Raw genomic sequence first — 15,466 nt, 5'->3', positions numbered from 1 at the left:
CATTTACCGACAAATAGAAAAAGCAGCAAAAAGTCCATAGGGTGACCCCCAATAACATAGCACCTCTGAGAGACATCCTACTAAGAACAGTTATAAACAAAATAAAGCAGACTGTCTGACACGCATTTGAAGGGATGATGCATGCTTAATACAGCATATACAGCAAACAGGACCTTTATTGTGTGCCAAGAGTTCAACAATCTCGGGACAGCTTTCTTCTGCTTCCTCAGACCATGTAGTTCCCTACTGAAGCCCTCAGGCTACAAGTGTGTCTGAGGAAGAGTCCAGTCACCCAATGGAGTTTCAGCATCGGATCTCACAGCCTCTGGAGCATGCCAAGTGCCTTGAAAATCTGGGATTCAGTGCCCCAGTGTTCTAAAGGATCCGGCCTCGGTCCCTGGGATCCACCCAAAAGCCCAGGCCCATTAGGTGCATACCACCAAAGACACTCGATCCCCACGGTTCCCCAAAGCATTTTCAGTCATTCTCCCCCTCCTCCAACTTGAGGTGGGACCTCCCTCTTTGCTACCCACAGACATGCATTTGTGTTCCCCTAACATTTTTGCTCTCTCTCCACACTTTTAACTTGTTTTTACAATCAGTGTCCCCAAGACAGTCCTTGGACAAGGCTGTCTACATTGGGGACCTCATTATAGAATTACATTACAGCCAATCAATAGACAGCTTTCCCTTCCCCTCCCCTGACCATTTGATCCCAGCGGATGTGAGACAACCTTTGGCCAAATGACCTTCAAAATACTTATCTAGAGCAAATAGTGTTCGTTCATTGGCATTGGTCAGACTCCGTCTTCTCCCCCAGCAGAGTGGATGCCCTACAAGCCTGGGTTTGTGCCCGTTCTGCTGCTTGCACATACAGCAGGGAACCCACACAATACTTGTCCTTTTGTAACTGATTTACTTCACTAAGTATAATGTCTTCCAAATGCCTCCACATCTTGAGGTATTTCATTGCTGCTTTCAGGGATGCATAGTATTCCATTGTGTGTATATACCAGGTTTTTGTTTTGTTTTGTTTTTAATCCAGTCTTCTACTGATGGGAATTTGGGCTATGTTTAACTTCTTGCTAATGTGAATTGCAATGCAATGAACACGAGGGAACAAATATATATACTGGGTATATGTCCCGTAATGGTATTGCTGGGTCATTGGTATCTCAACTGCTATCAGTTTTAGGAATCGCCATACTGCCTTGCACAGTGGCTGTGTATATTTAAAGCCCACTAGCAGTGGATAAGTGTTCCAATCTCACCACACCCTCTCTAGCATTTGTTGTTCTCAGTATTTTAAAAATTGGGTAACAGTTAGGGGTGTTAGGTGGTATCCAATGGTTGTTTTTACTTGCATTTCCCAGATAGCTCATGAACAGGAGCATGCCCTCATGTGACCATTAGCCATTCAAGTGTCACTTTGTGAATCATCTGTTCAGGTCCTTTGCACATCTTCTCAGAGTTAGTAGTTTTTTTTTTCTTGTTGCAGGATTGTAACATACTAAGATTTTCATAATGAGGCCTTAGTTATGTCACTAATTGTGGATTCATTTTACTCTTTTAATTAAGTATTTTAATGTACTTAATTTTAATAGGTCCCATTTATCGATTTTGTCTTCCATGGAGTGTGTTTCCTTTGTTATCTCAAACAGCCCATGTAGTTCTTCCATTAGGGCACATAGATTTGTCCCAATGTTTGCATTGAAGATCTTGTAGCTTTGGGTATTACATTTAGTTCTGATCCACCTTGAGTTTGTTTCTGTGCATGTGGTTTCATGCTTCTGCAAGGGGATATCAAGTTTCTCCAGCACCATTTATTGAAGAGAGCATGTGTTTCCATTTGATACTTTTGGGGCCTTTGCCAGAGATCAGTTTTCTCGATGAAGATGTTTTTATTTCTGGGTTTTCTATCCTGATCCATTTGTCCATGTATTTATCATTCCACCCATACCAGCCTGTTTTGAAGACTGTGGCTGTATAGTAGGTTTTGAGGTCAGGTAGTGCAAAACCACCTATATTTCTTCTTTTTGAGTTCTTGGTCTATCCTTATGAAGTTTATAATGTTTTTTTCTATTTCTTTAAATAATGTTGGAATTTTAATCTGCTTGCATTGAATTTGTAGATTGTGATAGGTAGTATTGACATTTTCACAACATTGAGTCTACTTATTCCTGAATATAGGATATGTGTTCATTTGTATAGATCCCCTTTGATTTCTTGTAGAACCATTTTGTAGTTTTCTTCATATTGGTCTTTTGTTTTTTAGTTAGGTATATTCCTAGGTATTTCATCCTTTGTGTAGTTATTGTAATATTCTTTATGTCCTCCTACAGGGTACCAGGGTTTTGGTCATTAGGTTTCAATGCATTAATTCTGTTCTTGAGATTTTCTTGAAATTCAGTTTGGATATACTCAAAATAATATTTTAGCTTTTGTGAACTTATTTTAATTTTCGTCAGCTTCAGCCTAAACTTCCACTGTAGGCTCCTGGGATGGCTTATCTGCTGTATTGAGCTCTTTCGTTGTTTTTCCCACTTATGGAGCCAATAGGGGTCTATGTAGTCCATCAGGAGAAGCCCAGGTGTACAGTTGCCATTGGTGTTGTTGACAAAAGTTATTTTTAATTATGAAGTTGTTGGTCTTGCAAAATTCTATCATACTATCCTACTTTGTTTTTATCACCAAGCCTGTACTTTCCAAGTAACTTTCCCTCCCCTCAAATCAAATCAAATTTCCAAATCAATTTCCAAATCAAATTTCCATAGCCAACAATTATCAATGCATTTAGATTGCATACATCATCAATTTCAGACTGAAATCATTAGTAGAATTCATCAGTCTCTGCTTCATTGGTTTTAGTGTTTGGTGCAAGAAAAGTTTGAACAACATTTGTGTTGATTGAATTTCATTTTATGTAGATATACATCCTCCTATCAAAATCAACATTTTTCTTCAAGATAGGTCTTTCAATGTCCTTTTTGACATTGAATAAAACACTATTCCTCTTGACTGTGTCATTCCTCGCATAACAAACCACATGATTTTATAATACAAAATGGCCAATGCTGGTCCATGTCAGTTCACTAATGCCAAGAATTTTCATTTTTATGCACTCCATTTAATTTTTTATAACTTCCAAATTTTTAGCTTCATACTGAGTACATTCCCATGTGTGATTGTTAATTGATGGTTATAGCTGTTTCTTCTCATTTTGAGTCATGCCTTATCCACAAATAAAGGGTCCAAAGTTATTTATATTGTAGTCTTTGCTACAGGTGTGTCATTATGGACGACTTTACTTTGGGAAGGCAACTCTTCTTCAGTCACATTTTGAGGGGTTTATCTTCTGACACTGTGTCTGACAAGGCTCTTCTTCTACTGATGAGTTTTTCAGTGTCTGACAATGGGTGCATGCTATCCACAAGGTTTTCAGTGGCTAATTCCATTGAAGTAGGCAATCAATTGCTTCTTCATAATCTGTTCTTATTTGAAGATCTACTGAAATATTTTCACTTGGGTGACCCTGATTTCATATGAAATACCAGTGACATGGTTTCCAGCATCATAGCAACACCCAAGCCGCCATAGTATGACAAAGTCACATACAAGTATGGGATTTAAACTGTATGCTCGGCAAATAATTCTAGAGGCTGGATGATATATAAAGAAAAATGTATCATCAAAACAAGACGTTGATATATTAAAAATCAGAAAGATGCAAATGGCACAGCTATGCATGCCTTAAGTGAAGATGAATTAAATAACTTATTGATGATGATAAAATAAAATAGCATTCAATAAGGATTATACCTCAGTGTGAGAAAAATGAAAACCCTTACACCTAGTTACTAAACATCATTAAAATAAAAGGAAAAATAGTATTCATCAACATTTCACTATATTTGAATGAAGAGTCATCCATGAAAACAACAGTCAAATATCAAAGTACTGCATTAGACAAGTTTGGTGCAAAATAACCTCTTTAAAGTTTTCAAAGCCAAGACATCAATTTGATGCCAAAGGTGCATCTGATTTAGGCCATGGTATTTTCAATAAACTCAAATATATTTGAAAATTTGATAATGAATAAGGAAGATGAAAGAAAAATCTATTCAATTAAGTGAATGCATTTTGAAAAACACTAAAAACATGGACTGCAAAAAAACCATATAAACAGAAAAATCCCTTATAAAGAAAGTACAACAAGAATACTCCTTCAAACAAGGACGTCCAGACAGTTTCTTACATTTTTTGAACATGTTATGTAGAGCATCAGTCTTTGGAAAAGAATATCATGCTGGGTAAAATAGGGAGACAGGAAAAAAAAAAAGGAAGCCCATTGACAAGATGGTTTGCCACACCAGCTTCAACTATGGGGGTCAAACAGAAAGCAATTTTGAAGAAGACACAGGCAGTTATTATTTATTTCTCTTATATAAAGGGTCAGTACTGTTATTAACAGTCAGGACTGACTCAATTACACTTAAACTTAAATAGCAACAACAGAATATACTTAAATTACATTTAGAATATACTGAAATTATAACTGATTCAATTATAGTTAAAATAGCAACAACAGAATAACTGTTGCCACCAAATATTTTCTGCTGAGTTCTCCAGAGAAGCACAACTAGTGAAGCCTATGTGTTTATAGAGATTTATATCAAGGAGATGGGTAGCACCATTGTAGAGGCAGGCAAGTTCAAAGTCTGTGATTCAAATATTCGGCTGAGGGCGTCTTTTGATAAGTACCTCTAGGGACTAATGAGCCCAAGAACAACAGTTCGGATGTCAGGCTTGTGCCCACGTAGGTGAGTGAATCCAAGGTTGAGAGGTAATATGTCAGGATGTTGACAACTCCCGGGATTGGAAGGCAATATGGCAAGCCACTGGCTGAAGTCCAAAGAGCCAGATGTCAAATAATAAAACGTATCCAGGCACAGAAAGAAAAAAAAAATCAAGGCAATGCTTCCACAGTATGCTCTTATATTAGAAACCAGTCACAAACTAAGGTACTTCCTTTGAATTGTTTCACTACTCATAGCAGATCTTGTTACATGATTTTTTATGTGAGATTACTACTTCTTAAATACCAAACTACTAAGAATACTGACCCAACCATTTTGCCACAAAGCCTTCAAAATCATAGGTTCCTCTAGGACAGAGTAAACCTGTTCCTTAGAATTTCTGAAGTTTTAAACCTTCACACGGGGAGAAAACCTCATCATTCTTCATTTCAGAAGCTGTTGAATTTTATCTGCCAGAAAGAGCCCAGAATTTAATCCACTGTGCTACTAGAGTAATTGACTCCTCACAATGCCCTGTTAAAAATCATGCAGCAACTTTGAACAGTCCTTGGACGCGTTATTGTATGAATTTGTCTTTCAAGAAAGCTGAAAACAGAAGGAAAACAATAAAATCTTCAGACAAAATTAGAAGTGGTGGACTCCAGGAATTAATAAAGCATTTTAAAAATATGCTATTTTATATGCTGATCACAGTTTCATGAATGTATAGTCTCGTATGAAAATATTTTTGTAATGTATACCTTCAGTAATAAACATAATGTTGTTATATAAAAAAATTGAGCTAGACTGTAAAAAAAATCCCTTATCGTATTGGTTTATCAATTGTACTACTTAAAATCGGACTCCAAACAAGTAAAGGCTCTGCCATCGTCCCCACAAAAGCAGTCTCTGCCTGCTGTCAATGTCCGATGCGATCCTCAGGCCAGCTTCAAGCAAAGAGAAAGACAGTCTTAGTTTAGAGACAGGTAATGCATGGAAGGCAGGATTGCTTGCTCTAAATATTTCCCCAAACAAAGAAAGGAGAATTTTATACATTAGGAAAAGGTTTGGGAAAGGAATGAAACATTAGTAATCTTGTAACTAAGTCACTAGTATCAGTTAATAAACATCAGGCCTTTTGCCTTTTGCTGTCTTCTGCTCCAGTCAATGCTATTTGCTGTGGCAGTTGGGTGACAGCACAATGGAGCAATTTATCTTGCTTTTCTTGGGACCTCAAAAGAATTTTAGTCTGGTTACTCTTTAAAAAGCACTTTGATTCTCCTAAGTAAAATCACACACTGTTCATGTGCTTCAATTTTTACTGCTAAGTACACTTAAAAAATTCCCGAAGTAACCAAAATCATAACTTTTTACTCTTCATTTATTTCATATGAATGTATTTAATATTTCCTTTTACTTAAATCATTCATTAAGAAATGCACTCACCCTGCACTTCTAAAGAGAAACAGCAACAGCAAGTTGTTTTTCTGCTGTTGTTAGGTGTTGTTGTGTCTGATCCCACTCACAGTGACCCTGTGCGCAGCAGAATGCAGACAGAGCCACCGCCTGTGCCTGTGCCAGCCTCACAGGTGTGCTTAAGTCTTTACAAAATGTCAAAGCCAAGCTACAAAAGCAAGCAAAATGCATGAGGCCCCATCAGTCCACGGAGGCCTGATGCACTTTCACCTTCAAGTTGATTCTGACTCATAGTGACCCTATAGATGCTTCTAAAACTGTGTTCACCCAGTGCAGTTCCGGTTTGAGACCTTGCTGGTCTAGCCTCTGAGGATCCAGGATTCTGTGACCCAGTGTTTTATGGCACCAGACCTGGTTCCCTGTGATTCCCTCAGGCTCCTGAGATCAGTGTGGCCCATCCATTGCATGCCACCTAAGTCACTCCCCACCCTCGTGTCCCTGAAAGTACTACGTAGTTCTTCACCCCACCTGGGGCTCCGTCCTCTCTCTCTTTGTACCAACAGTTCTGACTCTGTGTTCCAGACTTGTTTGCGCCCTTTCCCCTCTGCTGTGTTGTCTTTCCCATTGCTCATCCCTTGTCACTCAGAGAGAGCTTTCTACATGCACTAGGGGGTGAGGGTGGGAGTGGGGAGCTCATCATAGATTTAGATTTACATGACATCATGGATTTACATATCATCATAGATTTACATGACATCATAGATTTAGATTTACATAACAGGAGACAAATCTCCGCCCCTTCCTTGGTCATCTGTTCACAGCTGAAACCAGGCACCTTCCAGTCAAGTGACCTATAAAAACGGATGATGTTTGGTTCAACTCTCCAGTCAGACTCTCTATCAGGCTGGCTTGACCCTCCGCATAGAAGACTGCATGTCTACAAGCCTGAACTTGAGCCTGCTCTGCTGCTTTTGCCTACAGCAGCAGACCCATACAGTAATTGTCTGTCTGTGCTTGACTATCTTAGTTCAACATCATGTCTCCCAGATTCCTCCACCTCTTGAGGTATTTCATAGTTTCACCGATCCTTTTAAGGGATGCGTAGTATTCCACTGTGTGTCTATACCAGGGTTTTCTTTAATCCAATCTTCTACTAATCGGGATTTAGGCTGTTCCCACTATCATGAACTGTGCTACAATGAACATGGTGGAGGAAAGTCTGTCATCTGTTTCTTATTCCTTTGGGTTATATACCCGATAATGTTACTGGATCCTATGGTATTTCAATTGCTATAGGTTTTAGGTATCCCTATATTGTTTTCCACAGTGGATGCACATATTTGCAAGTCGACAAGCAGTGGATAAGAGTTCCAATCTCACTACACCTCTCCAGCATTTGTTGTTCTTAGTTTTGTTTTGTTTTTTTCTTTTCTTTCTAATTGGGCTACAGTTATGGGTATTAGATGGTATCTTATGATTGTTTCCACTTGCATTTCCTGTATGGCTAGTGACCGGGAGTATCTTCTTTCATGTGGTTACTATCTTCTCCAAGCCTTTTTCTCAATATACACAAGTGTTTTCATTTTTATAGGCCTCACTCATCTATTTTCTCTTCCATGGAGTTTGTTTCCTTTGTTGTTTCTGAAAGCCTGTGTAGTCCCTGCACCACGGTCCTGAGATTTGCCCAAATTTTCTCATTGATGATCCTGATAACTTTGGGCTTTACATCTATGACTTTGATCCACCGTGAGTTTGTTTTTGTGCATATGAGTGAGATATGGCATCTTGTTTCATTTCTTCTGCAGGTGGATATCCAAGTTTTCCAACACCATTTATTGAAGAGGGCATCTGCTTTCCATTTAATGTTTTTTGGGCCTTTTTCAAAATCAGCTTTCTATATGCAGATGTGTTTATTTCTTGGTTTTATGTCCTGATCCATTGGTTCATGTATCTCTAATTATACAAGGACCAGGGTTTTGTAACAACTGTGGCTGGGTAGTAGGTTTTGTAGTCAGATAGTGTATGACTGCCTACTTTGTTCTTCTTGTTTTGAGGAGTTCGTTGCCTACCCTCCATTTCTTCCCTCTTCATAAGGAGGACTTAATCATTTTGTCCATTCCTTTGAAGAATGATGGTAGGATTTGGATTGGCATTGCATTGAATTTATAGATTGCTTTAGGTAGTATTGACACTTTCACAGCATTGAGTCTTACAGTCCATGGACATGGGATTGTCTTCAATTTGTGTAGACCCCTTTTGTTTTCTTATAGAAAAGCTCTGTAGTTTTCATTTGTACAGGTGTTTTTATTGTTGTTGTTGTTTGAGATAGGCTTATTCCAAGGTATTTCAGTCTTTGTGTGGCTATTGTGAATGGTATTGTTTCTTTAATATATTTTTTGGTATGCCCAGCATTACTATATAGGAATCCCATTGATTTCTACTTGTTAATCTTATATCCTGCAATTCTACTAAATTCCTCTATGGCTTTCAGCAGTCCTATTGTGGACATCTTAGGGTTCTCTAGATATAAAATTATGTGGTATGCAAATAGCAGAGATTTTACTTCCTCTTTACCCACTTGTACTCCCTTGATCTCTTGCTGTTGCCTTATGGTACTGGCTAGGACTTCCAATACAATGTTGAATAAGAGTGGGAATAGGGACATCTTTTTCAATGGAAATGCTCTAAGCCTTTCTCCATTGAGTGTGATATTGGCTATTGGTTTTTCATATATGGCCTTTATTATTATCTTGAGAAGTTTCCCTGCTAGCCCTATATTCTTGAGAGCTTTTGTTAGGAATATGTTTGGATGTTATCAAATGCTTTTTCTGTATCAATTGATATGATACTCTGATTCGTATCCTTTTTCTTGTTAATATGGTGGATCCCTTTCATTGTTTTTGAATGTTGAACCACCCCTGCATCCCTGGTCTGAATCCCATTTGGTCGTGGTGTATCATTTCTGTGATATGATGTTGGATTCTATTGGCCAAGATATTTTTTTCTCTCACTTTTTTTTTTAAACATTTTATTAGGGCTCATACAACTGTTATCGCAATCCATACACACATCAATTGTGTAAAGCGCATTTGTACATCATTCTCAAAACATTTTCTCTCCACTTAAACCCCCACATTAGGTCCTCATTTTTCCCCTCCCTCCCCGCTCCCCTCTCCCTCATGAGCCCTTGATAGTTTATAAATTGCTATTTTGTCATATCTTGCCCTGTCCGATGTCTCCCTTCATCCACTTCTCGGCTGTCTATTGGCCAAGATTTTGTTGAGGATTTTTTAATCTAATGTTCACAAGAGATTTTAATCTGTAATTCTTTTCCCAAAGTCTTAAATCAACTCCAAGTCCAAATTCAACTTTGAGAGGACAGTCTTCTTCCCCTGTGAATCTAGAATACAAGTTATCTGTTTCCCAAGTACATAATGATGGGACAGCCATAAAGTAGATATCCCACACATACTGAAGAAACTGAAGTCTCACCATCCTCCCTGTAAGCTTCGTACTAATTACATCATTAAGTCGAAGAACATTGTCATATATTGAAAACCTCATGAATAGCAGCAGAATGTTGTCAGTAATAGTGCCAGAAGATGTCAGCAGGCACTTAAAACATGATTGAGGAAGACATGCTTTCTCAAAGTAGAGTCAACTGTGGTGTAGTTGTTAAATTCCATCCAGTCAGCTCTGATCGAGGAACTCTATGCATCACTAACAAAACAATGCCTCATCCTGTACCATCCTCACCATTGCTCCTATGCCTGAACCCCTTGATGAACCACTGCGTCAATACATATCCTAGAGGACATTCCTCTTCTTCATGGTCCTCCACTTTACCAAAGATGATATCCGTCTACATGGACTGATGTCTCCTGACAATATAGCCAAAGCATGTCAAATGGAGTCTTGTCTCCCTTCCCTCTAAGGAGCACTCTGGCATTACTTCTTTGAAGATAGATCTGTTGTCATTTTGGCGGTCTAAATTACTTTCAGTATTTTTCTGCAGCACCACGTTGAAAATGCATCAGTTCTTCTGTGGTCTTCTTTATTTAATGTCCAACTTTGACAGGCATAGGATGCAATGGAAAATATCATGACTTGGGTCAGGCACACCTTTCTCCTCAAAATAACATCCTTACATCAATATACACAACTTTCTGTCTTTTAATCGCACTGTAACCATGTACTTGCTGGGATCCCTGTGTCATTGTGGCCACATGATTAATTAGAACCAAAACCGTTGTATCAGAAGTGATGTGTGTGACTTCTCTGATACAGCACTTAGGTGAGAATATAGAGCTAATTTCCCTCTAGCACAGAAATGAGCATTATCTGTTACAAAAGCTGTTTGGTGAGACCAATGACTGCATCACTATGATGAGCAAACCCCTATGGCTATTGTCATAGACATGTCTAGAAGTAATCTGTGATAGTTGGGTTTATTGTGTCACTTAGGCCAATGGGAACATGTGGGTGGTTTGATTGGGTTGCAGCTTGATCGGTGGACGACCAAAAAATAAATAAATAAAGACAGCTAGAATCCCATGTCCCTCCCGCACCCAGCAGCACACTGCTGCTTTAACTATCTCTCTGCCTCAATCTGTGTGCTTCACTACCTTTAGGTCTAGATAACTCATGGATTGTGTGGCTATAGTTTGAGGCTTCTTTGAAACGTGCTTCTCCATGCTGCTGGTGCATACATTGCTTAAGCTTGAGGCTGGTGGATCCTGTTGCTGTGCTTGTGTTTGAGATTCCGTCAGGGTCAGCTTTGCTACGCTCCCTAGTTACTGAATGTTGCTGACCCTTCCTGCTCTCTGCTGCCTGTAGGCAGACTGCCTGTTTTGCCAGTGGGAAGAAGAAACTGTCTGTTCCATGACTTTGGACCTGGCAACACATGTGAGTTGAAAGACTTCCAGAATATTAACTGTTTCATGACAGTGAGGTGAACTGAGCCCTCTGTACTGCTGTGTGGACTAATTAGCTTTTATATTTCCTCCTTGCTCTATAAAGTTATCTATCTCCATCTCTATCTAATCATAAGTGTCCTGGTTTTGTTGTCTGGAGCAGCTGTTCTCGACCTGTGGGTCACAACCTGTTTGTGTGTTGAACGACCCTTTCACAGGTTTCTCCCAATTCATAACAGTAGCAAAAGTACAGTTACAAAGCAGCAACAAAAATGATTTTATGGTTGGGGTTTCACCACAACATGAGGAACAGTATTGTGGCATTAGGAAGGTTGAAAACCACTGCTCTAGAGCATCCTTCCTAAAACGTTAGCTCTCAGCTTTTGTTACTTTAAGCCACAGAGATTGTTCATACGTTTGATTATACAACATAATCTAGATCAGTGGTTCTCAACCTGCAGGTCGCGACCCCTTTTGGGGTCAAATGACCCTTTCATAGGGGTCACCGGGTTCATAACAGTAGCAACATTACAGTGATGAAGTAGCAATGAAAATAATTTTATGGTTTGGGGTTCACCACAACATCAGGAAGTGTATTAAAGGGTTGCATCATTAGGTAGGTTGAGAACCACTGATCTAGACTATCTTGGATTAAATATTTTGCTTAATATCACATTTAGCCCAGATCCTTGCATAAAAACAAGACACAAAACACAGCAATCAAGTTTATATGGTCTCAGCAATCTGAGAGGACATAATAGAACTGCTCCTTAGAGTTTCTGAAATAGAAATATTTATGGAAACAAACCCCAACATCCTTCTCCTACAAAGCAGGCGATCAGTTCAGATTGCCACACTTTTAGTTAGTAACCCACATCTTTAATCCACTGTGATACCTGGAGCCTCAGGTCCTTGTATACATTGTTGTCAAGTGCCATCACATAGGTTCTGACTCACCATTGTCCTCTGCAAAACAAAACACTGCCCTGCTCAGGCCTAACCTCCCAATGTTCCTGCCATTGTGACAACACAATTCCTTGACAATCTCTTTTTCTGCCCCCCACCACTGGAACAAGTGTGATGTTCTGCTCCAAAGGAAGGTCTTGCCTGATAACCCCTACCCAAAAAAAGCATAAAGTCTCGCTAGTCTTGCTTTCAAGGAGCATCCTGGCTGTACTTATTCCTATGCAGATATTTTTTTACACAAATCAGCAGTTCAAAATACTTTTGAAATTTTTCACCAGCACCATAATTCAAATGCATCCATCTTCTTCAGTTTTGCTTATTTAATACCTATCTTCCATATAGCTATGAGGCAATTGAAAATATCCTGGCTTAGGATGAGTGGATTTTAGTCCTCAGAGGGGTATCTTTGTTCTTCACCACCAAGAAGAAGTCTTGTGCAGCAGAGTTCTCCAGTGCAAGACATTGTCTGATTGTTTTATCGATGATTCATGAGAATTAACTGTGGATTCAAGCATGATGAAGAAAGAAAGATTATATTAACTCTGTACCAGTGACTAAGATTGCATCTGTTTGTTTGTTTTTTTGTAATTCAGGTATCTAGAATACTTATAATATAAATAATTAAATAATTTCTTTATTGAGGTAACTGCCTTACCTTGGCCAACTATGATTCTTATTTCCATCATATTTGCATATTAAGCTTTTGCTTCAGTAACCCAGCAGTGAGTTAATCCAGTATAGGTTCTAATCTTTTTTAGATGTTGGTGTGTTGACTTTGATTCAGAGAAGCCCAATATATAAAAGAAAAAATGCCTAATAAGATTTCCTAAGCTGTAATCTTTATGGTTGAAATTTGTCAGACCTGTTGGTGAGTTCAAACCTCTAACCTTTCATTTAGCAGCCAAATGCTTAGCCATTTCACCACTAGGATTCATAGCTCTCATCCATTACATTTTCTCATGGTTGACTGGAATTTGTGTGACATTTACCCATGCAAAATTAATACAATTTATGTTTTATTAATTAATTGTCCAAGTAGCTATCATATCTGATTTCTATGAGGAAGTACAAATTCACTTTAAATGATTTTCTTTGATGAAATTAATTGCAAAATGCTTTTTTTTTTTTAGTACACTATATCAGTAGTCTCCTGCTGTTTTGTTTGATATCTTTTAAATGTTCTCGGAGTCCCAAAATTGTCTTTTTACTGTTGAATGTTTCCAGATTGTTTCTGGAGACTTGGTCCATCTCTGATGTTTTTGCTTTATTTACTTATTGCATTATAAACCTGAAACTGAATACTTTTAAATTATTGTATTTTCCTCCTATTATGTGGGTGCAGGTGGGTAAAGACAAAAACTTTGGGGACGGTAGCTTGGTATCAGTTTCTTTTTACTAATATATCTACAGACTCACTTCCACTGAATCACGGCAAATTGCATCCAAAGAATCTTTCAATATTACTACGCATGGCAGGAATTCTTCTTGAGTTATTGCAGATTAAGATATGCTGAGTTCGTCCTTCTCGGTTGGTTGTCTACTTCTAGGTCTCTGCACATTTCATTGTAATATTTGGCTTTGGCTTTTCTTTTTTCTTTTTTTGGGTCTTCTGTGATTTTATTTTAACAGAGAAACCAGGCTGCACTAAGCCTACATGATTAGAGCAGATGGTGGCTATCTTTCCAGTGGGGGAAGCCTGAGCCCTCCTGCCAGTACCCACCCAAGGTAGAAGGCACAGCCCCGAGTGCGCCCTCTCCTGGTCCTTCCCTGCACTGCCTGCTTCACGGGGTGAGATGAGTGCCTGCACAACCACTCAACAAGGTAGGAAGTCCCAGTGGGCAGAAGAGGTAATCAAACTGACTCACGGATGCTGAAATGAAAGTGCAGGAGAGGGAGTTCTCCAGGGGAGCGTATGGCATGTGCATTCTTGACATAAGGATATCCTGACGGGGGCATGGGGGACGTTGTTGATGGGACGGGGAGCTAGGCTAGTGAGAGGTCTCTGTGTCTAAGGAAAAGAATAGCAATGATTAGGGCTGAGAGGGAAGTGTTAAAATGCCTCTAAGTATGAAAAAGGAGAGTCTTCTTTCTTCCTTTCTCTTAAATAAGCCAGGAAAGGGTATCCTTTCCTTTCCTCGCTGCAGTGGCAGTGGGCTCAGTGGGTTGCCCCCGAAGTGATTTCTGTACTATGGGCTCTTGTCGGGAAGGACACAGAGTCAGTGTCAGAAGCAGGCTTCTCTGTACAAGGTCTAGTAAGTGCGAGTTCTTAGGCTGCATGAACAGAGGAACCCTCACCATGCAAGGTGCTTCGGTTAAAGCCTCTGAAATATCGCAGTTGTGTGACGGACAGATTTTTGGCTCTTTCTCATACACATAAACTCATTGGGAGACACCCGAGAAAACAGGATAGGGACCAGTTTGGTTTGCGAGCCACAAAGCTCCAGCCTGCAGCCATGGATGCCTCTGCCCTAACTGCCCTGTGAAATGTTTTATGCAGCTCCTTGACTTTATTCCACTTCATGTCTTCCTTAGGAGCAAGTTTAGGTGCTTTCTTTATAGATGATCATCTTGATGACCTCCCACAGCTCATCAGATCTGCTGTCATTAGTGTTCAATGTGCCAAGTCTGTCCGTGAGATGTTCTCAACATTCAGGTGGGACACATTGAAGATCATAGTTTTGGCTCTCATGGACTTGTGTCATTGTTCTTAAGTTTATCTGGAACTTATATATAAACAATTAATGACCTGTTCCACAGCCAGTCCCCGGTCTGGTTTTAGCTCCTGATCTTGAGTTCTCCAGCATCTCGTCCCACGGATGTAGTCCATTGAGTTCTGGGTATTCTATCAGCAGACGTCCATGTGTTGGCACCTTTCATGTTGGTGAATAAAGGTATTTACAATAAATACCTTTTGCAAAATTCTATCATGCACTCTATAACTTCAATTCTATCATCAAGTCCATATTTTCCAACTACCTTTCCTTTTTCTTTATTTCAACTTTTACATTCCAAGTATCAATAATTATGAATGCACCTTGATTGTATGTTTGTTCAATTGCTGGCTGAAGTTTTTGGTAGAATTCTTCAATTTCTTCATCACTAGTTTTTATAGTGGTTATGGGTTGGACGTCCATCCTCATAGTCAGCAGTTCAAAACCTCCCGAAGGTCCATGGGAGCAGGACTGTGAGCTTTATACTCCATAAACAGTTACTGTCTCGGAAGTCCACAGGGAGTCACTACACATCTCAGTGGTAAGTTTTGTTTGGGAGTGTTGTGGTGGGTGTATACATTTGATTAATAGTTGTATTGATTGGGTTCCCATTTATAATTCTATCACAGACAGCATTATTCTTCATGACTGGTTTTTGCAATGT

At 39.2% G+C, this 15,466-nt stretch overlaps 1 pseudogene; it reads left to right on the top strand.

Moving 5' to 3' along the window:
- The first annotated feature begins 5,718 nt into the window (after positions 1-5,718).
- LOC115873308 overlaps positions 5,719-15,466 on the top strand; it is a 16,605-nt pseudogene continuing 6,857 nt past the window's right edge.

Source organism: Echinops telfairi, unplaced genomic scaffold (genome assembly GCF_000313985.2).
Source record: "Echinops telfairi isolate 266 unplaced genomic scaffold, ASM31398v2 ScPeMD7_7468;HRSCAF=8506_0, whole genome shotgun sequence".
NCBI lineage: Eukaryota > Metazoa > Chordata > Mammalia > Afrosoricida > Tenrecidae > Echinops > Echinops telfairi.
This window is presented reverse-complemented; position numbering and strand designations above follow the sequence as displayed.